General features: G+C 46.0%; 1 pseudogene; it reads left to right on the top strand.

Moving 5' to 3' along the window:
• Window positions 1–5,852: 5,852 nt before the first annotated feature.
• Window positions 5,853–22,584, top strand: LOC126600357 (protein QUIRKY-like; annotated as a pseudogene).
• The last annotated feature ends 815 nt before the right edge of the window (window positions 22,585–23,399 follow it).

Raw genomic sequence — 23,399 nt, 5'->3', positions numbered from 1 at the left:
GAGACCAACTGACCCCTGAGGACTCGACGACACTGCTGGTTGATAATAAGCAGCTCGACTGCTACAACCACTACAACACCATCGACGGCTACGTCTGCAACCTTATCAGATTCTCGGCCTTGTCCTTGGCTCCTGGTCCCATAGCAACCACCTTCCCTGAGTTTAGCTACATCAATTGGACCAATCGCAACCATTAAAATTCAAGTCAAGATAAAACCATAAACCCTAAATACATTTATGCGAAGAAGAAGATGATGTCATAGAATTTACCTTGGTGGAGGACTCGGGGAGAAGAATGCTGGCAGTGGTTTTGGAGGGCGGGATGATTTTCTCGATCAGGACGCAGTTGAGAGTTGGCCATTTAGGTCTCTGAGAACACTGGAGCTACTAGGTTTAAGGTTTGAGGGAAGATGACGACTGCTGATGGTTTAGAATGTGAGGGTTTGGGGAGGAGGAGGACTGCTTGTTGATCAAGTTCTAAAAGATGATGGAAGGTTCTAGGTCTTTGGGTTTTTGAGGTATTAGGTTTTGATAGGTGTGTGCTATGGGCGTGGGTCTGATAGTGGAGTTTGGACCTTTGTTTATTGATGTAAATAGTCCAATGCTTAGGCCTTGTTTGTGTCACGCCCCGACCCACGAATAAAGACTATTCCTGAGCTAAGGTGTGAGTCATACCTTAGCTATAGAAATAAATTCTACAACCAAGATATGGTGGAAAAATTAAAATAAAAATATTTGGAGTTGATTACACAATACATCTTATAACACTAGTTAACAACTTTTACATACTAAATGCTTGAGTTTACCACAAAAAATTTATTGAATATGCAATGGAAATAAAATATTAGTACTCAAATTAAATTGTAACAATTCTTTCGAATGCATGAAATATATGCAAATGAGATGGATGAATGTACTCACTCCCTTCCAATCCTGCTAACACATACTGTTGACCCTAAAAACTACCAAGCCTACTTGGCGCGCAGGCCGAGTAATCTATAAGCTAACTACGTCCTTCGGTGAATGCGGGGGGTGCCAACTCGTCGGCCGAGCTCGGCCGAGGAGTAAAATTTGTTGATGTTGCGTTGGGTCGCGCTACTGACTTCTGCGTCTTGCGATTGCTGCCAAGAAAGGAACACGTCTCAGCCTCTTGGATTCTCGAGCCTGAAGACAAGGCTACTATTCTTACGAAGTTCACGAATCGAATTCGGCTTTCAATGTGCCGAATGTAATAACTTTAACACCTCACTTTGCCGAGAAGGCTGATGAGATGACCTCGACCAATAAGGATTCAGGAATCCTTCTCGACCGAGACTTGGATAGGTAATCAACCGTCCTCGCCGTAGTGCTGTTGATGCCAACGGAAGATGCTGCGAGACCGATTGATTCTACGGTGACAGAGCTATCTATGCCGACTTAAGATATCACCGGTTGCTTTCACAGTGATGTTGATGCCAACGGAAGATGTGTCAGCGAAAAGAGAAAATAAAATAAATCTCAAGTTGTTGAGAGGGTTTGCGCAGGGCAGTTGTGTGTTGAATTGGAGGTCCCTTTTGTGTTCCACGACCTCTTGTATTTATAGTGAGCAAATGTTGTATGGCGCGGCCAGATAATTTCGTAAAGTCCAACTACAACTCTAATTTGTGGAACTAAACTTGATCCGTATCAGAAGCCAATGCACATCCTTCAAATTGTTGTTTGTGACTTTTCAAATAGGATAAAAACCCATCTAGTCTTATCACATCACACTGGAAGTCTAGCCCACCTAGGCTTCTTGTCTTGATAACTTCAACATTGCCTTTATCCCATGCATGCATAATAAAATTAAATATAATCCCATCATAATTAAAAGCCTAGCCTAGCTAGGCTTTCTTTTCTTGTCATATGCAGGTTACGGCATATACATATATATAATTATATAATAGGCATCCAAACCGAATTGCTCTAACACACACGATACACTGCTAACAAATCCAAATTAAATTGGACTGTTCCACCTGTCTCTCCGTTGGGATATAATTCTGTCTTGTTTAACTGGTTTAAGAAGATGCAGATAATTCGTATTAAAAGATAATTATAATATTATCCTTTAATAATCAAATTATCTCCACTTTCTCATCTGGCGGTTGAGAATCATGCCCACTCAACGTCCTCGATCGCTTGGGCCGATGATGTAAAATCGGGTCCAAACACATACCTAAGGCACCTAAGCCTACACGTCCCATACCATGCTTATACCACTTGGCTCTGAATACCTTAGAATATGAGTTAACTCTCGTTCATCCCTTAAACCCAATTTTTGTAATTAAATTCTCAATTTCCACTTTATTATACAGGCACTTCCTGTGATGCCTAATTGTATATTCAAGCCGATCCCCCAACGCCTGACATATGCAAGATTTCATTATTTTATAATCAACCGGTTGCATACTCAAGCCTTTCTCCTGATGCCTGATGTATACAAGGTTCATTATTTTATATTCAAGGCAAACTTCAACCCTTGAATATTCTCACAACTCAAACACAACTTAACTCTTTTTCTTACTTTACAAGCATGTTTATGTATATGCCATGTTCATATAGATATCAATACTCACATTTTATCTAACAAGCCTAGAATCTTCAACATAATTCAATTTGATTAGTAACAAGAGTAATATAATCATAATATTAACAACAAAGTAATAATCTTTAATGTAAATGATAAGCAATATGTTACCAATTCCTTCTTGAGTCGATCCTCCTTTTCCATCAAGTTTCTATTAAAAACTCAGTGTTTTATTAATAAATGGTTTGCTCAACTCAAATTTATTGAAATTAGACAAAGGAACACGGAGATTTAAGTGGTTCACCAATTTGGCTATGTCACTAGGGTTGTGTTTTTATTTTTATTTCACTAGGTAATGAGGATTTACAAATGCATAACAATGACTTAAAAGCCTTGACAAAAATATGTAAGAAAAGTGATATGAGAATGACGGTTTTTCTCTCTTTTCTTCCCCCCTCCCTTTTGCTCTCTCCTCCTCCTTCCTTTATATAGTGAGTGATTGTGTTTCTTCCCTTGAATTCCTTCCCCTTGAAGCTCTATACGTATAGATTAACCTTGTTTGCTTCTTTTCCTCATGATTCATGGCACATGTGTTCCAATAGCAAGACACCAAGTGTTGTTCTCATCATTAGCCATGATATGTGGTCCAATAGAAAAACAACAAATGTTAAGTTAATCAAGCCCTAATATGTGTTCCAATAGAAACACACCAAATGTGAAGTTAATCATTGACAATAGGATGTGTTTATATGACAAAGCAACATGTGTTAAGTTAGTCATAAACAAAAATTATCATGCAAAGTGGACAAATACCCAAAGGCCACATCCATACTCTATAAGATATAGAATCCCACCTCAACCTATCTAGAGTAGTGACTAACCCCTCCTCTTTATTCTCTAATGGTTGGCAAAACGCTACTTAGCCTTTGTGAGAAAAATAAAGCCAAACTCATCATAATCCCCTTCTTCAATTCAAACTAAAAATATGGGAACTTTAACGAAAAGCACCTGGTACTGTTCACTTTAACGAAAAATCACATTTTTACACTAAAAAGTCAATCCTGGTACTATTCACTTTACCCTTTATTTTGTCCTTATCATTAAAACTCAAAGTTTTCAAGCCCTTTTCATTAGTTTTCCTTAAAAATATCTCTAATTACATATGAACATGAAATAATACTAGTTAGTTTTTGAAATAATCTTGTAGCAAAAATGAACTTACGTTGACACTAGTATACATATCAAAAGTATAGCGTATAAAAAGAAACCCAATAAAATTATTACATAAAAACAACTTCGCACATACAAACATACATATATAATCATTTTTTAAATATGGGGTATTACAGTTTGCTAATAAAATAACCCAATACATAGGCCTTGTTTTGTTACAAACAGGACGGTCCGGGTATCCGTTTTTCTATACTTCTGGAACCGGCCCGCCCCGTTTCTCTTATTAAAAATTTGGAACCGGCCCGTACCCACCCTAACCCACGGTTCCTATACCCGTTTGCCCATTCCTAATTTCTACCCCATTTCTCACGTCCTTTTCACCATCTCATACTATCTTACCTCATTTTATTTTAATTCTTCACCAATTTTTCACATCATTTTCATTCTATAACGATAAGAAATCCGAAGACTTATTAATTTAGCGACAAGTGGCACTCAAAATATGTCCGAAAATCTTATTTTAATATGGTAATCCAATTCAATTAACCATATTAATTCAATTAAAATAATAAATTATGTTTGGCCTATAGCCTTTTGACCCCCTCGGGTGGAGATGGTGTTTTGTCAAAGGCTATGTTTGGCCTATGACCCTTTGGCCCCCTCGGTTGAAGATGATATAAAATAGGGAGTTTTAACAAAACACTCCCAGTACTGTTCACTTTTAATGAAAAACCATATTTATACATTTCTCTGGTATTATTCATTAAACCTTTAAAAATGACTTTTCATTAAAAGGGAAGTTTTTTGGACTTTTCGTTAATTTTCCTTATAAAATATGGTCTGACATTGTTTATTAAAATATAATTTATTGCAGAGTTATAGGGCTAAACATGGCCCTTTGACCCTCTTTCAGTTGGAGATGACATAAAGACCTTCTCGAGGCTAAAGGCCCAAAGAGCAGAGTAACTAACTCGACCATATTGATTAACAAAGTGACTAACTCTGAACAAGCAACATTACAAAGCACGTACTCGGTCATTTCTAGTAAGCCGAGTGAGATGCCTTCTTCCAGTCAACATATATGGGCAAAGTAATAAGGTGATAATCTGCGTTCAATGCAGATGTCCGGATTAAAAATCCCTATCGGATAGTTCTTCAAACTGAGCTCCATTAAGAAGTTGCATGAAAGAACGCTGGAAACGAGTGGAAACAGCAACTCTACAACGCAAGAAAAGATTGCATAGGATGGCAAAGGCTTCCCATACCATGAGTCTGAACAACAAATAAAAGTAAATACAAAACATAAACATAAAACGTGCCTACTTCTTAATGAGTATAGCACCAATCTTTCAATCTTGTCAAAATTTTGCCCCAAAATTTTGCTGACCTTGTAAGGCAAAATGGACAACGAAAAACTACCATATTTGTCCTATTTCCCTAATAACAGTTGATTTTATACCATGAAATGAGATAATTAAAGGGTTCAATTGAAATTGACTGCAATACTTTTTATGTAAAAAATTACAAGCATATGCATTATATATACCCACATATACTTCTTCAACCCGATGTTAGAGCAAGTATATCAGGTTATAAACCGGAAGCACTAACGATTATCCCTCTAACACTGAAGGTTTTCTAAGCTTCTAACTTCTGCTTTATAAGTTTCTAAATGGCAAATTAGTTTATAAAATCGTAAAACCTTAGTCACTCGGGTTAAAGGGCGAGTTTAATCCAAGGAAGCAAATAAAATCGTACAACATTACAAAGTAATCAAGTAACCAACTCGACAATTTCTTAGTAACAAGGTATGTTGTGACTAAAGCATTTTTAGTCAGTCGATGTGTTTTTTTGGTGACTAGATCAATTAGTCACTCAGGCTAAAGGGTGATGAGTTTAAATCAAAAGAAGCAAATAAGCACAACATGCCCAAGAAACCTAAAAAGATCAGCTAACATGCAGGCACAAGAGAGATGGTTGACCATTTATGTGCGACCGACATTTACACGCCGTGGATCTATATCTCACACAGAGAAGACACGTCATTCAAAATGTGTATCCACTGCCCCCTCCTGATACCTCCTAGGCAATATGAACCTTCCATTTCACATCGAAGATCACCACAAAGGGCATGAGTTTGTGTTCTTGTAAAAGCTCATCAATTTCTTTTTCAGCAAAGGTAAAAACAACATTTCTTCAGAAACTGCTGCATTTTCATCTTGTAAAACTTAGGATGTGTTAGAATCCAGGGCAGCCACTAGTTAGCTTGGCCCTTGATTGTTTCCTTCACTTCCAAATTTAAAAAGTCAGCGGGGAATGACGTCATGCTGGCGGTGTGGATCGGGACTCAGGTATGGATGGGCAATGGTTATGGCGGATGGATAATCGCAGTTATTTACCCATAACCGTTTATGCTTATACCCGCATAACCGTTTACCTGTTGGGTAATTGTCTAAACGGTTATATACATACCCATAACCATTTATAAACGGTTCGCATACCCATTTAACCGTAACCGTTTAATACCCGTTTAAACATTTACCCTTCTTAACCCATTTATCTATTTTTTTTTTTTTTACCATTATCCCTTTTTCACCCAGAGGTCGCACTTGGTGCGATGACAAGTGCCTTCGCCCATGAGCGGTAGGTCTTGGGTTCGAGACTTGGGAGCAGCCTCTCCATAAATGGGGGTAAGGCTAGCCGACATTCACCTCTCCCAGACCCTGCGTAAAGTGTGAGCCTTGTGTACTGGGTACGACCTTTTTTATCCCTTTTTCACTCGTCGTATTTTCTAATAACTTGAAAATTTAAAAAAAAAAATTGTCATAATTTTTTTTTCACAATTAAACACCGTTATAGGTACATTCATCATACATTTCCATATTTTAATTTTTTAAGTCCTTATATCATTACAATAATTGAAATAATAGTTTACGAACGATATTTTTAACTGTTACCAATGAAGGTAATATAATATTTGCTAAGTATTATTAGGTTACAAAAATTGTTTCGAAGACATTTCAATCAATTTCACGGTTATCCGCAAGGAATTTAAATTAATTTGGTGAATTCCTTGCGAATGAGAGTCATCATTCCTGCAGCAATGTTATTGAGAGAAAGACCAACGAATTCCTTGCTAATTTATTGGGTGCTAAGTATTATTGGACCGAGAATATGATTTGTGTTAATTTTACATATATAAAATAAATGGATAAACAGTTACCCGTTTATAACAGCGGTTAATAACCAAACCACCAATTTAAATTTCACGGGTAAACGGTTATACTCATAACCGTAACCGTGAAATTTCAATAGGTGGGTAACCGCGAGTATTTTGTCCATCCCTAAACTTAGGTGAAGGAGGTATTTCAGGAGGCGAGGCAGTCGGATTCACGCGCCGCCGGGGGGGTTGATACCCTAGACCCGAGCTAAGGTGTATTTGTCTCCGAATCTTTGGTATTTGAGATTAACAGTCATCCAAACCCAGGGTCTGCAGCTAGGTTCGGGATCCGAAGCTAAACCCGCAAAGGCTCCAAATCCCGAACTTTACGTGAAAGCTCAGCTTGTCCCACAACTTTTCAAGACCAGTAGGACCGCCATAGGGTCCACGTCATTAAGCTATGGCAACCCGAGCTGGAACGAAGACTTGGTGTTTGTAGTTGCCGAGCTGTTCGAGCCGTTTCTGTTTTTAACCGTTGAGGACGTAACCAATGGGCAGTCTGTGGGCCATGCCAAGGTACACGTGCCGAGTATTGAGAAGCGGAGTGATGACCGGGCCGCACCAAAGTCCAGGTGGTTCAATCTGGTTGGTGGCCAGACGCGTCCTTACGTGGGAAGAATACATCTGCGAGTTTGTTTAGAATGCGGGTATCACGTGCTGAATAAGGCGGTACACGTGACAAGCGACGTTAGACCGGCGACAAAGCAATCGGCGAAAACGCTGATTGGGTTGCTGGAAGTTAGGATTTGCGGGCCATAAATTTGCTTCCGGTGAAGACAAAAAATGGCGTGCGTGGGACCACCGATACATACGTGGTTGCCAAATAAGGGCCAAAGTGGGTTCGGACACGAACTATTCTCGACCGGTTTAATCCACGCTGGAACGAGCAGTACACTTGGGACGTGTACGACCCTTGTACGGTTCTCACAACTCTAGTTTTTGAAATCGGAAGGTACAAGCGCGATGAAGCGGGAAAACCCGAGAAGGATAGTCGGATCGGGAAGATCCGTGTGAGACTATCCACTTTGGATATGAATCGGGTGTACATGAGCTCATAATCCCTTACGGTGTTGCTTCCTGGTGGAGCCAAGAAAATGTAAGAGATTAAGATAGCCGTTAGATTCTCATGCTCATCGTGGATTAGTTTTATCCAAGCTTACACGTCACCAATGCTTCCTTGGATGCACTACATGCGCCCACTAGGTCCAGCACAACAAGATATTCTGAGGCACTCGGCTCGCAAGGTCCGAGCCGCCGTTGGGACAAGAGGTGGTTCAGTTCATGTTGGATTCTGACACGCATGTGTGGGTGTTTGGGCCCAAAATAACAGTTTGGGCCGAGGGAGGTATCACTTTCGGCCCGGGAAGACGTACGGCGAGAGAGTCATGGGGGCGTTCAGCTCATGGGCTTCTAGGCCTAGATCGGTTAAATCAGAGTGCAAGTCGAGTCCTAATACAATAGGGACCCTCGACGAGATCAGTAAAACTAGAAGGCGAATCCGGCTCAGTTAAGGACTAGATTCGTAGTCCTAGCAGAGATAGGACTGATTGAGGTAACGTTAATCCGGAGAAGGAAACCTAGTTCGAATAGGATTAGAACTCGGGCTCGGTGTTCTGCTACTATAAATACAAGACATTCAGCAATGGAAAAAGCCCCACAAAAATCAATACAAAATTGCCCTGCGCAAACTCTCACAACTTGAGATCTTTTTCTTTTCCTTTTTCGCTGACACATCTTCCGTTGGCATCAACAGCACTGTGGAAGCAACCGGTGATATCTTAAGTCGGCATAGATAGCTCTGTCACCGTAGAGTCGGTCGGTCTCGCAGTATCTTCCGTTGGCATCAACAGCACTGCGGCGAGAACGGTCGATTGCCTATCCAAGTCTCGGTCGAGAAGGGTTTTCGAATCCTTGTTGGTCGAGGTCATCTCATTAGCCTTCTCGGCGAGGTGAGGTGTTACAGTTATTACATTCGGCACATTGTAAGCCGAATTCGGTTCGTGAACTTTGTAAGAAATAGCAGCCTTGTCTTCAGGCTCGAGAACCCAAGAGGCCGAGACGCGTTCCTTTCTCGGCCGCAATCGCAAGACGCAGAAGTCAGTAGCGCGACCCAACGCAGCATCATCAAATTTACTCCTCGGCCGAGCCTCGGCCGACGAGTTGGCACGCCCCGCAATCACCGAAGGACGTAGTTAGCTTAGAATATATTCGGCCTGCGCGCCACGTAGGCTTTGTAATTTCTAGGGTCAACAAATTGGCACGCCCGGTGGGACCTAGTGCTAAACTACGAAGTTCATGCCAATTGAAACACGATCGGTAAAAAAGAAAACAGCTATGGGAAAGTCGACAGCCGATTTACCGAGTCAGAGCATAGGACAGAGTGTGCCACAGGCGCAGAATCCCCTTAGCGTTGGTACACCTGAGTCCACGAGCGCGACTCGCCGAGAGAGAGAACTTAATCTCGGCGGTCAACTCCGTGGTTTAGAAATCCCCAACAGAAACACATGCGTTCTCAATGAAGGGATAATAGAGGAATGTGACGAGGATGGTGGTGAAGGATCAAACCCACCAACGAGGTCGTTTCTCCGAAAGCGACTGGACGAGCAGTCTCGGTCAGTCGAGCAGACGTTCAGTCGAGGCATTGACAAGCTGCAGAACGCGATACTCAGTGCCAATGATCGGCAAACCAAACTGCTCGAAATGCTGGTTAGCCAAGTTGGTGGCAGCAGGCCTTTCGATCTTCGCCAACCTTGTTTACCAGAAAACAACACGGTACCGATTGTACCGGCCGAACCTATTCCTGCCCCGTTCAAAACAATTAACTTGGAGAAGGGAGGAGGGTCGAACAGTAGGTCAGACGGGACCGACCAAAGGGTCGAAGCAGCATCTGTTGATATGACCGAAGTTCAGCGGATGATCGACTCGGCTATGAAGAAAGGGCCGAAGTTTCCCAAGTTTATTCATCCGTACCCAGCTTACGTGGAGACGTTTGGATACCCGAAGGGCTTCAAGATCCCAGATTTTAGTCTTTTTGCTGGTGAATCGTCCCTGTCTTCGTTGGAGCACGTGGCTCGTTTCACCGCGCAATGTGGAGATGTGAATAGTGATTTCCACAAGTTACGGCTGTTCAATTTTTCATTGACCGGCTCGGCATTTGCCTGGTACATCAATCTCCCGCCTAATTCCGTCCAAAACTGGGAGGAGTTGGTCGAGAAGTTCCACGAGCAATTTTATCGGCCGGGGATGGAGATGTCAGTTTCTTCATTAGCACGCCAATGGATTATCTTACTAGGTTTAAATCGGCTAGGAATCGGCTAGGATGGAGATGTCAGGCTTGCTTTGAATGGTCTTGACGTCGAATACAAAAAGAAATTCTTGGGGGCAAATTTTCGGGATATGTACGAATTGGCCCAGCATGTCGAGCAGTACGATTATTTGCTCCGCGAGGAAAAGACTTCGAAGACTCCAACTCGGGGAACGATTTACAAGAACCCTACTGTCAATTATGCATCAACCGAGGATGAATGTGTTAGTGTGGATGCGGCTGAGATAGTAATAGATAAACCATACATTTGCAAGGCATTGACTCAGGTTGATTCTAGAGAAGCCAAAAGTCGCTCGGCCACTGAAGGAACATCGAAACCGTCAAAGGTTTATACTTTTGATATTACCAAGGCTGACGCAATTTTTGACCAACTGTTATCAGCAAGAATCATTAAGCTTCGGCCTGGTCATAACATTCCTAAGGCCGAGGAGCTTAAAGGAAAGGTGTATTGCAAATACCACAATTCGAGCAAACACACGACAAACAATTGCGTCGTATTTCGTGATAACGTCCAAAGCTGGATTGATAATGGCAAGCTGAAGTTCCCCGAGAAGAGGATGAGTGTTGATACTGATCCGTTCCCCACGGCAACAGTCAATATGGTCGACGCGTACCTACCCAAGGACAAAGGGAAAGGCAAGGCTGAAGTGGTTGAGACACAACGCCCGCGGAACCAGAATGTTCGGCCACGGTTCATGGCCGATTCACGTTCAAATAAACCATCTGCGGCCTTAACGGGGCCCGCTATTGTCAAATCTTTGACGGAGTGTAGCGCCAATGAAGATAGTGGGACAGCGGTTCTGTGCAGGAAGTGTAAAGCGAAGGTCGACAGTGAACCAGAAGAGAAACCCTCTTCGCAACCCGTGGCCGCAACTCGGCAAAAGATAGCCAATGAAGACCAACATCATGGGGTTTTTGGGAGGCTCGGTCCTAAAGTACGGATGGAAGAGACACCCCCGGTCAGGCGGCGCCTTGATTTTGATGCTTCATTTTATGACGATGATTACTATAAGCGTAATTCTAGCAGTTCAGGATCATCACGGAGTCAAAAGACCTTCAAGCCTCCTGAGCCTAGAGATCAACGTTGGTACACATACCATTATTCGAAGGGCGTCTATACCGCGTTGTCCAAATCTCAGAAACGCCGGCATCAACGGATAGATTGCATGGCTCGCCGACAAGCAGCCCAACAAACTTCGGCCCCTAAGTGGCGACCGAAGGATACAGTTGCCACTAATGAAAAGCGACCACCTCCACCAATTATGACAGAGTTGGCTCAGGGGAAACGGCTGGTCGATCAAGACGTCGAGACCATGTTTGAAGAAGCTGATAAGCGGATCAAACTTCTCATTCGACCAGGGGAAATAAAGGCACGTGTTGAACATTTCAGGCAAAAGGCCGAAAGCAAATTATCCCCGCTAGCTATACAAGAGCCTTTGGTCAAAATTCGACGGAATTTGCACCCCCCGTTCCTTGGGGAGTCTTTGGAATATATGCGAGAATTTCATAAGGAACATTCGGCCAACGATTTGTATGGTTTGCCGAAGGCATGTCAGGACACCATTGATCTTGTCTTGACTTGTCCGGATGCTGAGCGGATCATCCAGAAGACCTCAGATCCAGGATTGAAAGCAAGGTTCCAGCACATACGAGAAGCTCGTGTCTTTGGATTTGAAGTTGACCCGTATACCGATATCGATGTCGCTGACCTTCCTTTCTCGCTAGAGGACCTTCAGTATTTACGGTATCACTTTGAAGTATTTTCGGCGGTTTCTCTCTTCGACCTTACGACCGATGAAATCGCCCGTATTGCCCGTCTGGATGCTTATCTCGACACTAGGGATGCTCGGCTACACTACCAGGAGCAGGTTCAGGACTTGACCCCAAGCTCATTGTCAATCTCGACCTTACCTGAGGCGGTCACGCAGAGCCAACAAGTGGCCGAAGCAGCTCCGCCGAGTGACATTATTGAAGGGACGGAAGAATCTCGTTGTCCGACTCTGACGACAACTGAGTCCGTAGTCGCTAACCAACCGAACGAGGAGGATCTCGACCAGATGGGCCCGTCCGTCCTGGATAATATGGAAATTAGTATGGTTCATGTATTACCTGCCGATTTTCAATCAAGCACGGCTCAACCAAATTTCCTCGATGGAGATGTGGTTGTCGAGGAACCTGGCCATGTTGATTTTATATCGATTGCTGAAGGCGAGTCAACAGCAAGAGATGATAGCCTAAAGGCCGCTTTGGCCGAATTGTTCCCTCGTTTATCATCGGCCAAGCTTCACCATTTAAAGCCATTGTATGTAACGGCACACATCGAGGGATATCCGGTTTCTAAAGTTTTTGTCGATTGTGGAGCTACTGTCAATATCATGCCCCTGAACATCATGAAGGCCTTACGCCGTTCAAATGACGAACTTATTCCGTCAGGGATCACAATGAGCAGTTTTGTCGGCGACAAGTCCCACACCAAAGGTGTGCTTCCGTTAACTGTGAATATTGCCGGTCGCACCCATATGACCGCCTTTTTTGTGGTTGATTCCAAAATCGAGTATAATGCACTGCTCGGCCGAGATTGGATTCATCAAACCAGCTGTATTCCTTCCTCATTGTACCAAGTGCTTGTCTTTTGGGACGGTAAATCGGTCACTGTTCATCCGGCCGATAGCCAGCCCTTCGAAGCCAACATGATTCAAGCACGGTATTATGACGATCACGTCGGCTATATTACGTTGCAAGGCTTCAATGAAGAGGGACGGCCGACTCGGATTTCCGTTCAGAAAGCTATCGAGGTTGGCGCCGAGACTGTCCAGCAGGATTCGGCGAGACTCGGATTAGCTAACTTTCTCCCCGAAACCGATGTTTGACGCCGATCGGGAAGCACGTAGGGCCGCGGTTTCATCTACTATGGAACGACTGCTGGCCCATTGGTATACGATATCTAAACAACCAAATTCGGCCGTCAACCTCGTCGAGTTCCTTGCTGAGGGAGATAATGGGCCTGTATTATCTTTTGATAAAATTCGAGCCGCCCCGGCCGAGCTCGAAGATCATCGGCCCCTTGTTAAGGACCCTTTGGAAGAGATTAATGTTGGGACGGCCGATGACCCACGACTTTTGTTTATTAGTGCGTTACTTCCTCAACAAATGAAGGACGAGTTGCGGGCCTTGCTTACGGAATTCAAAGATTGTTTTGCTTGGAGTTATCATGAAATGCCCGGCTTAGATCGTGCTTTGGTCGAGCATGAATTACGTATTAAGCCCGGATTCAAGCCTTTCCGTCAGCCACCTCGTCGATTCTCGACCGAAGTACAACTCAGTGTTAAGGACGAATTAGTTCGGCTTTTGAAAGCCGGGTTCATTCGGACAGCTCGATATGTCGAATGGTTGGCGAATATTGTTCCTGTATTAAAGAAAAGTGGTGCACTGCGCATCTGCACCGATTTTCGCAATCTGAATCTGGCAACGCCCAAAGATGAGTATACAATGCCGATTTCAGATCTGTTAATCGATGCCGCGGCGAATCATGCGATCTTATCTTTTCTGGATGGACATGCCGGATACAACCAAATATTTATTGCCAAAGCCGATGTGCACAAAACTGCTTTCCGGTGCCCGGGGGCACTCGGCACTTACGAATGGGTGGTCATGCCATTCGGCCTCAAGAATGCCGGCGCTACGTACCAACGGGCGATGAACACCATCTTCCATGATTTAATTGGCACCATCGTCGAAGTTTATATCGATGATGTTGTCGTCAAATCTAAACGCCGACAGACACATCTGGACGATCTCCGACAGGCTTTCCTCCGTATGCGTCAGCACAACCTCAAGATGAATCCTGCCAAGTGTGCCTTCGGTGTATCGGCCGGGAATTTTCTTGGTTTCCTCGTACATCATCGTGGGATTGAAGTCGATGAGAATAAGGCACGCGCAATCATCACCGCCCCACCCCCAACAACGAAGAAACAATTACAGTCCTTACTCGGCCAGATCAATTTTTTACGCCGATTTATTGCTAATTCGGCAGGTAAACTGAAAGCCTTTTCCACACTTTTGAAACTCAAGGACTCCGATAAGTTCATGTGGAATGAGGAGCACCAGGCGGCGTTCACACAGATCAAGGTTTCCCTTACAAACCCACCTGTCTTGGTCCCTCCTCAGCGCGGTAAGCCTCTCAAGCTGTACATTTCGGCGGCCGACGAGTCCATCGGTTGCCTCTTCGCGCAAGACAATGATGCCGGCCGGGAACAGGCTATCTTCTACCTCAGCCGTAATCTGAGTCCTCCAGAGATCAATTATTCCGCCGTTGAGAAGCTCTGTCTCGCCGTGTTCTTCGCTGCATCCAAGCTTCGGCATTACATGCTCCCGTCGGTCACCCAAGTCATTGCCCAGACCGACGTTATCCGGTACATGCTTACCCGGCCGATTGTGAAGGGCCGAATTGGGAAATGGACGATGGCGTTGTCCGAGTTTAGTTTGCAGTACGTGCCGCAAAAAGCTGTGAAAGGGCAGGCGTTGGCCGATTTCCTTGCCCAGCACCCTTCGCCTTACGATTTCGGGGGTGCTGATGTCGAGATTGGCATGGTGGTGACCCGCGACAACTATTGGACGATGTATTTCGATGGTTCCAGTACTTCGTCCTCGGCCGGTGCAGGCATCGTCATTCAGTCTCCTCACAACGATCGTTGGTATTTTTCGCTCAAATTGGATTTCGACTGTACCAATAATCAGGCCGAGTACGAGGCTCTGGTCATTGGTCTAGGCCTCCTTCTTGACCTACATGCCACTCGTGTCCTCGTCCTCGGGGATTCTGAACTAGTAATTAACCAAATTAATGGGTCTTTCCGCTGCATGAGTTGTACTCTGGCGCCTTACCACATGATCGCCAGCTATTTGGCCGAGTCCTTTGACGACATTACATTCGAGCATATTTCTCGGGTTCATAATACCGACGCAGACGAGTTGGCTCAAATCGCCTCCGGTGCACAACTCCTGGGGGGCAAGCTAGGCCGGGAGATACCAATATTACAACAATTATACCCGGCCTTGGTTGATCAGCAAATCCTCCGTCGAGACAATGTGATACGCACCAGGGTCATGTCCTTGCCTTCGTTGTTGGATCGGCAGGACCAGGACTCTATAGAAATTTGCGCGGCCGAGGCAGTACCAGATGATTGGAGAAAGCCCATTATGCAGTACCTTGACAATCCTAACGGAAAACACAGTCGCAGGACACGGGCTCACGCCACGAACTATGTCACGTACCAGAGCGAGTTGTACCGAAAGGGCGAAGATGGTTTGTTATTGCTATGCCTCGGCCCTCAAGAGAGTGCTCGAGCGATCGCAGAGGTTCATGAAGGGGTATGCGGAGCTCACCAGTCTGGACGAAAAATGCGATGGCTACTCCGACGACACGGTTATTTTTGGCCGAGAATACTGAAAGATTGTATCGAGTTTGCACGAGGATGCGTGCAGTGCCAAATCCATGGGCCTATACAAAGGGTCCCGGCCGAATCGCTACATTCGGTCATTAAGCCGTGGCCGTTTAGAGGATGGGCCATGGACGTAATCGGCAAAATCACGCCGACTTCTGGAGCTGCTAAGCATGCATGGATAATAGTCGCAACTGATTACTTTACTAAGTGGGTCGAAGCAAAATCATATGCCGAATTAACGTCTAAAGAAGTTTGCGATTTCGTGGAGGAACACATTGTGACCCGGTTCGGTGTACCAGAAACGATCATAACCGACAATGGAACAATCTTCACAGCCGAAAGGTTTAAGGAATACACGGCCAATTTGAAAATTCGGCTGGAACAGTCCACACCGTATTATCCACAGGCGAATGGGCAGGCCGAGGCAAGTAATAAAGTGTTGATTGGCATCCTCGAAAAAATAATAAAAGAGAGGCCTGGCATGTGGCATTTGAAGTTGAACGAGGCATTATGGGCATACCGAACGTCGTCCCGATCGGCGACTGCAACAACCCCGTACGCATTGACTTACGGTCATGATGCGGTGCTACCAGTCGAGTTGAGCATAAATTCGTTGTGATTAATTGAACAAAGTAGTTTGTTTAGCGCCGAATATAATCAGTCCATGAGACAGGAACTAGAAGATTTGGAAGAGGCGCGACTTGACTCTTATAACTTACTGGTGGCACAGAAACAGATTGCCGAGCGAGCCTATAACCAAAAGGTACGACAGAAAACGTTCGGCGAGGGTGAATTGGTGTGGCAAACGGTGTTGCCCGTAGGAATAAAAGATCCTAGGTTCGGCAAGTGGTCGCCGAATTGGGAAGGGTTGTTCATTGTGCATAAGGTGTACGGTAAAGGGGCGTATCATCTTAAAGACCGGACTGGAGTAGTTCACAAATTACCAATTAATGGGAAGTTCTTGAAGAAATACTATCCGGTCACATGGGAAATGCGTGAATAAAAAGTTTGTTGTAGGAAAAGTCATTCCATTAAAATTGGCAGGTATTACAAAAATGAGTAGGTCTAATACATTCAAGGAGACGAGGGAAGAAGAGTGCTGAGCAGAGCTTTCAATTCCAACCACCGCACGTCGGCCATGATGACTTCGGCTTGCCGATTCTTTTTGTCTAGCCTCAGGCGCTCGACCCGTTTTTTGGCCGCCGCATACTCAGTTAGGCGATCCTTCCCACCTGACTCGAAGTCCCTCGCAAGTTCAGAAGCAATGACCGACCGGCGTTTTGCTAGTTCGGCCATCTGACGGTCGAGCTCGGCTAACGTTTCTCCTTTTGCCCGTAGATCGTCAATCTTCGGACGGAGGGTGTCTTGAACGGCCGTGGCGGCTTGCAGGTCCTGTTCGGCCTTCAGAGCAGTCTGGAAGATGCCAAATGTCTCCCGAACGCGCTCCAAAGCAGACGATGCCCGAACAATGGCATCTCCGCTTAGGCGACCGTCGGCCCCAAGGTCGTTCAGACACACGCCGAGCAGATCAAGACCGTTGCGCTCAAGTACTTACGATGAAGAGATCGACAGGACTTCTCGCAACTGGGTTAGGGCGCTTGGATCGGCAGCCTCAGTTGGAGCGGCCGAAGGGCCGGACTCTGCAGTCGTGCTGGAGAGGAGAGCTTTGAATTCAACCTCCCATGAAGCCTGCACGAATAAACAAGGTTAAGCTTAAAGGAAGTCATGACAAGAATAGCAAGAAGGTGTCGTTTTTTTAACCTGCCGAGAGGAGACCTCGGCCATGTCCCCAGGGTCGTTGCTCGAACCTAAAGAACTCAATGGCCGAGCCCAGTGTCTCAGATTGCTTCTCACTTCACGAGGCCGATGGAGGTTATCTACGTTTGATGGCCACTGAGGCGGCCAGGAAATATAGATAACGCCCTTCGGCGCATAGAATTGACGGTGAAAAGAATGTACAGGCTCCTGACATTTAGTTTTTCCTTGTTTAGAATTCTAAAGCAGAAAAGCAATCAGGAGGAAAATTGAAGGTACTTACAAAAGCCAAGGTAACCTCTTGTGGAGGGATGTGGAAGCCTTGGTCTTGAGGATGGATCGGCGATTCCGCCGTGGCCTCAGGTTCCTCGAGCAGGCGTTTGCCACGATCGGCTGCCGATGGGCCGACTGGCGCAGCTGCTTCAGTGGAGGCAGGGACGTCCTGGTCTTGAGAAGGAACGAGAGGTTCGGCCGCCGGGGTCGGTTCCTCGACCGTGCGCTTGCCACGATTAGCCGAGGAGGGGCCGGGTTGAACCGCCATCTCGGATACTGGAGGAGTTTGTTGACGAGTAGGAGGACGACGCGCCAGCGGGACCTCGTCGCTCCCCTCACTCTCTTCCAGCACGAAGACCGTGGGCTTTGGATTCTTGGGAGAGGTTTCCTCAGTCGTAGGAACCGCCTGGTGTGAGACAGGTGCCTTCTCGATAGAGGGAGGTACGACTGATTCGCCGGCCACAGAAGTAGGCCGCGCTGGGACCGTCTCTATGGCCGAAGCCGGCTGTTTCTTGACCCCAGAATGGCCGGCGGCGGGAGAAGAGGAAGCACTGGGAGTCGTCGTGTGGCTGGAAATAACGTGGATCTCCCGTGCACCTTTCTTCGCCAGTTGTTTGACCCGCTTGGCAGGCGGGGAAGGCTCGATAGCCGGCCCGGCCTCTTGGCGAGGCCGTTTGATCAGCCCGGCCCTACCAGCAAGTTTGTCCTTTTTGGCCACAACCGATTTTTTCCCGGCCATAGCAGCGGCAACTGCCTCTGTCTTTCTCAAAGGCCGACTACCTAAAAGGATAAAGACAATTCAGTAGGGCGTACAATATGCAAGGTTGAAGAGAAAAGGGGAATTGAACAACTACCTTGGGAGTGGGGGGCCGGGGCTTTCTTAGGTCGGTTACCGAAGAGCCTGCTTAGTACATCTTCGACCGGCGCACCGAAGAACTCCTGAGTGTAATTTTCCCACCACTCACCGAAGGTGTTAGTGCAATGGGTTTCTGGGGTGGCCGGTCGTAGGCGAAATCTTTGGCAGTACTCTTGAAACTCCTTCGCGGCAGTCCTGCACTCGTTCTCTGAAGAGCGAGGCTCGCGTCCGCGGCTCAATACTGTGCGGGAAGAGAGAAGGGGGACGGGACAGCCCTGAAGATAGCCGAGCTGACGGGCAAGAAAGTTCGGATGGTACACTTCCCACCCCGACCGTTTCCCGTCGCAGCCGAGAGGAAGGTCGCGAGCAAGCACGAACGACCCCCAGGTTTGGCGAAGAGCGGCATCCTCCTCTGCGGCCCACGTAGAGGTAGGCAGTCTGATGGAGGGGGGGTAATCGCGACGACGACAAATCAGGAATTCGTCGCTTGAGAGATCGTCAAGGGCAAAGAGGTACCTAAATACCTCTTCGGCCTGATGAGGAGGCGTTGGTCGGGAGGCTAGCTGAGGACCAAGAGCCTCTGTTGCTGAGAAATCAGCTATAGCCGGCCGAAGGGAGGCGAAGTACACCTGCAACCAGAGCTGGAAGACCCAGAGAGGGCCATTCTGGTGGGGGTCCACCGTGTGGAGAGTCGCCTCGGCCAGGCAACGGAAGAGGTGGGCAAGAATATTAGAACTCAGCGCCAGGACGTGACCACTGGCCAGGGCTTCGGCCACTGGCATATTCTCGACCAAACATTTGTTTGATTTGGTACAACAAATGTATTTGTTGTACCAGTAGAAGAGGAAGGCTTCATGCTCTCCCTCTCGCAGGTCCTCTTCCCCTCGACCGGCGAAGTGAAGGTAGAGGGTGTTGTAGTTGAGAAAGTTCTTGTGGAGCTTCTGTATTTCATCCCTCGACGGGATGTGACTGTCACTGTTCAGGGTCTCGAAGGCTCGACGGTCGAAGAGCGTCTTCAGATCGATATTCGACGGGTGCCCGGAGAGGGTCGCATTGATAGGGATCCCGGTGGCCGAGGTCCCCAAAATGGCGGTGATGTCCAGGATGGTGGGACCAATGGGACCAAGGGGAAGGACCATTGTGTTGGTGGCTGAGCACCAGAAGCATAGAGCGGCTAGGAGCAGCTCCTTGTCAGGGACAATGTCCATCGACGAAAGGAGGATGGCGTCGTAGATACCCAGGATTTTCCATTTTTCGCCGAAGAGCCGTTCCATTCGGACAACCCAGGTCGCCCAGGTGGTGGTCGTCGAGGGCCAGGAGCCTTGGGGCTTTGCCGCCTCCCATCTCGACCATTCAAACCCTTGGAGCAAGGGTGTAAGGCAGTGTTCCTGGAGAAGACCAGTGATGGTCGGCGGGATTGTTGCCTTGAAGAGAGGACCCAGGATTTGGTGGACGGTGCTCATGTCGTTCTCGAACCGTATATTCTTGATCGAGCTCCGATCAAGGATCTTCTGATGCTGGTCGCATTCCCGGGAAAGCTTGGAGATGAAGGAGGCCATTGTAAAAGCACAGCGTAAGGAGGTTTTCTGGGTTGGGGATTTGAGGACGAAAACTTGGAATGGAGGAATGCACTTGAGAGCAAGGGTAGGGGATTTCAGGAAGTTTGAGAACGTAAAGTACAAATGAGGAAATTTCGGTATTTATAGAGTAATGGGAGGAAGAGCAATCGTTCGAAATTCAAAACAAAGGGCAAAATCGACCGGAGGAATCGTTGATCATGATGAGCATTTGGGGAATGCGGTTGAGAAGACCGACGGTTTTAGGTTTTGGGGGCGCACGATGGCGTGTGACGGCGAAGTTAATGACGAAAGACGGTTCGACGCCTGCACGATGACAGGAGGGCTCACGGACTGATGAAATGGCTCGCGGATTGAGATAGTGGTCATAATGGCGAGACGGTTCGGGCAGGCGCACGCTTCAGACGTCATTATCGGGGATTGGCCATGTTTGGGGATGCCACGTGGCGAGTGGTTTAGCAGGATCAAGATCGTGCGATCATGTTCAATAAATGCGCATTGGAACTCGGGTATTGGGATCCTGAGTGGTAGATTCGCTTCTTCAAGGCCGAAACTCGGCCGAAGGTTTCAGGCCGAGGACCTCAAAAGCGAGGGGGCAATGTTTGGGCCCAAAATAACAGTTTGGGCCGAGGGAGGTATCACTTTCGGCCCGGGAAGACGTACGGCGAGAGAGTCATGGGGGCGTTCAGCTCATGGGCTTCTAGGCCTAGATCGGTTAAATCAGAGTGCAAGTCGAGTCCTAATACAATAGGGACCCTCGACGAGATCAGTAAAACTAGAAGGCGAATCCGGCTCAGTTAAGGACTAGATTCGTAGTCCTAGCAGAGATAGGACTGATTGAGGTAACGTTAATCCGGAGAAGGAAACCTAGTTCGAATAGGATTAGAACTCGGGCTCGGTGTTCTGCTACTATAAATACAAGACATTCAGCAATGGAAAAAGCCCCACAAAAATCAATACAAAATTGCCCTGCGCAAACTCTCACAACTTGAGATCTTTTTCTTTTCCTTTTTCGCTGACACATCTTCCGTTGGCATCAACAGCACTGTGGAAGCAACCGGTGATATCTTAAGTCGGCATAGATAGCTCTGTCACCGTAGAGTCGGTCGGTCTCGCAGTATCTTCCGTTGGCATCAACAGCACTGCGGCGAGAACGGTCGATTGCCTATCCAAGTCTCGGTCGAGAAGGGTTTTCGAATCCTTGTTGGTCGAGGTCATCTCATTAGCCTTCTCGGCGAGGTGAGGTGTTACAGTTATTACATTCGGCACATTGTAAGCCGAATTCGGTTCGTGAACTTTGTAAGAAATAGCAGCCTTGTCTTCAGGCTCGAGAACCCAAGAGGCCGAGACGCGTTCCTTTCTCGGCCGCAATCGCAAGACGCAGAAGTCAGTAGCGCGACCCAACGCAGCATCATCAAATTTACTCCTCGGCCGAGCCTCGGCCGACGAGTTGGCACGCCCCGCAATCACCGAAGGACGTAGTTAGCTTAGAATATATTCGGCCTGCGCGCCACGTAGGCTTTGTAATTTCTAGGGTCAACAGTGGGGTACAGAAAGATTTTTCAGTGTGATCGGTACATGAAGTGGTACATCATGTGTCATTATACAAATAGTGGGATATGTGTGTTAAAAAGTTAATAACTTAGAACATAAAATTTCCCACCAATCATATAAAAACACATAATGTAGTCTTCGTGTTCTTGTCACAATAAAAAATTTATCTGAAGCAGGAGAAGCAAGGCCAACTAGTTTCGCGTGGTGGGGTGCCTATCACGTGCGGCTACATTGGCCCGTTGGCTCGATGGAATCTGCATGTGGCTCTATCCTCCCACCACCGTTTTAGTGCACGTACTGCTCTGGGCGGTTGTAATTTGTCCGCATTTGGTGTCATGTATGCCTTCTTCATCCTATTGGTACGGTCGCGGTATCGTCAACTGGGCCCACATAATATGGATCCGAGAATGTCCTACGTCGCTGCTGTGAGCCCAGAAGAGTTGAACGAGGAGCTCGAAGGGTTTCCATCCACGTGACCGTCGGATATAATTCGTATCCGATACGATCGACTCCGGGCCCTCGGAGGTAGGGCCCAAATGCTTTTGGGTGACGTGGCAGCCCAAGGGGAGCGTTTGGAGGCCCTGTTTAATTGGAGGGATCCAAGGGCCGCGGAAATATTTGTGGTGTTTTGCGTGGTAGCTTCTTTGGTGTTTTACATGGTGCCATTCAAGGCCTTTGTGTTGGGGTCAGGGTTCTATTACTTGCGCCACCCACGGTTCCACGACGGCATGCCTTCGGTTCCCTCCAACTTTTTTCGGCGATTGCCGTCGCTCTCTGACCAGATTATGTAGGGTGATCCATCTGTATGGGCCACTCTCTTGGTGAAGTACTTAGCTGCTAGGTAAGTAGCTAGCTGCAAACTGATGATGATTCTTTGTTTTCTTTTTTGTTTTTCATTGGGGTATTTAATATGAACATTATGTTTTTTAATTACTCAATTGGAACTTGAAATAATGCACTCAAAAAGGTGGAAGAATAGTGAAGTGACCGTTGTTGTCTGTGGGGTGGTGGACCTCCTAATTTACTCTCTGCGATTTCATCTAAATTCAAAAGTATACGCCCGAGGAAGTGATCGTAGTATAAATCAGCCTTCACAATACTACAAGTACATGTTGCAAATATGAATCTCACGTCGAGAAAGAGAGACTTTACATCTGCTCGGCTACTATCCATAGAGTCAATAGGTTTATTGTAAAACCTCTTAACTGTCTTCAGTACAACTACACATCCAATATAGAAAAAAATTTGACTTTAATTAAAGGATTCTCCTTGTCCTTTTTCTCTCTAGCTGGTTAAAGCATTGAAAAACATTAATGTAAAGAGTTTAAAATTTTTGCATTAATTTTGTGTGTGGTCTTTTTATGACGTCTATTATTGATTGATATATATTAAGTTTATGAAAACAGAATTAATGAGGGTTAAGTTTATAGACACGTGTCAATTAATGTTAAAATCCACAAAAAGGCAACGCACAAAATAAATGCAGAAGATTTGAACTCTAATTTAAACTAATTTTGAACAGGCAAAGTTAAATTATTCAACCAAAAAGTATCGAGTAAACTTTTGTAATAATCACTATTTTATTGCTTGCTTGTTTATTGTTGCCTAACCCACAAAACTCTATATCTTTTTCTTTTGTCGGATATGAACAATTATGAGAGAGGAGGAATTCAAACT

This window comes from Malus sylvestris, chromosome 14, assembly GCF_916048215.2.
Source record: "Malus sylvestris chromosome 14, drMalSylv7.2, whole genome shotgun sequence".
In the NCBI taxonomy this organism is placed as follows: domain Eukaryota; kingdom Viridiplantae; phylum Streptophyta; class Magnoliopsida; order Rosales; family Rosaceae; genus Malus; species Malus sylvestris.
This window is presented reverse-complemented; position numbering and strand designations above follow the sequence as displayed.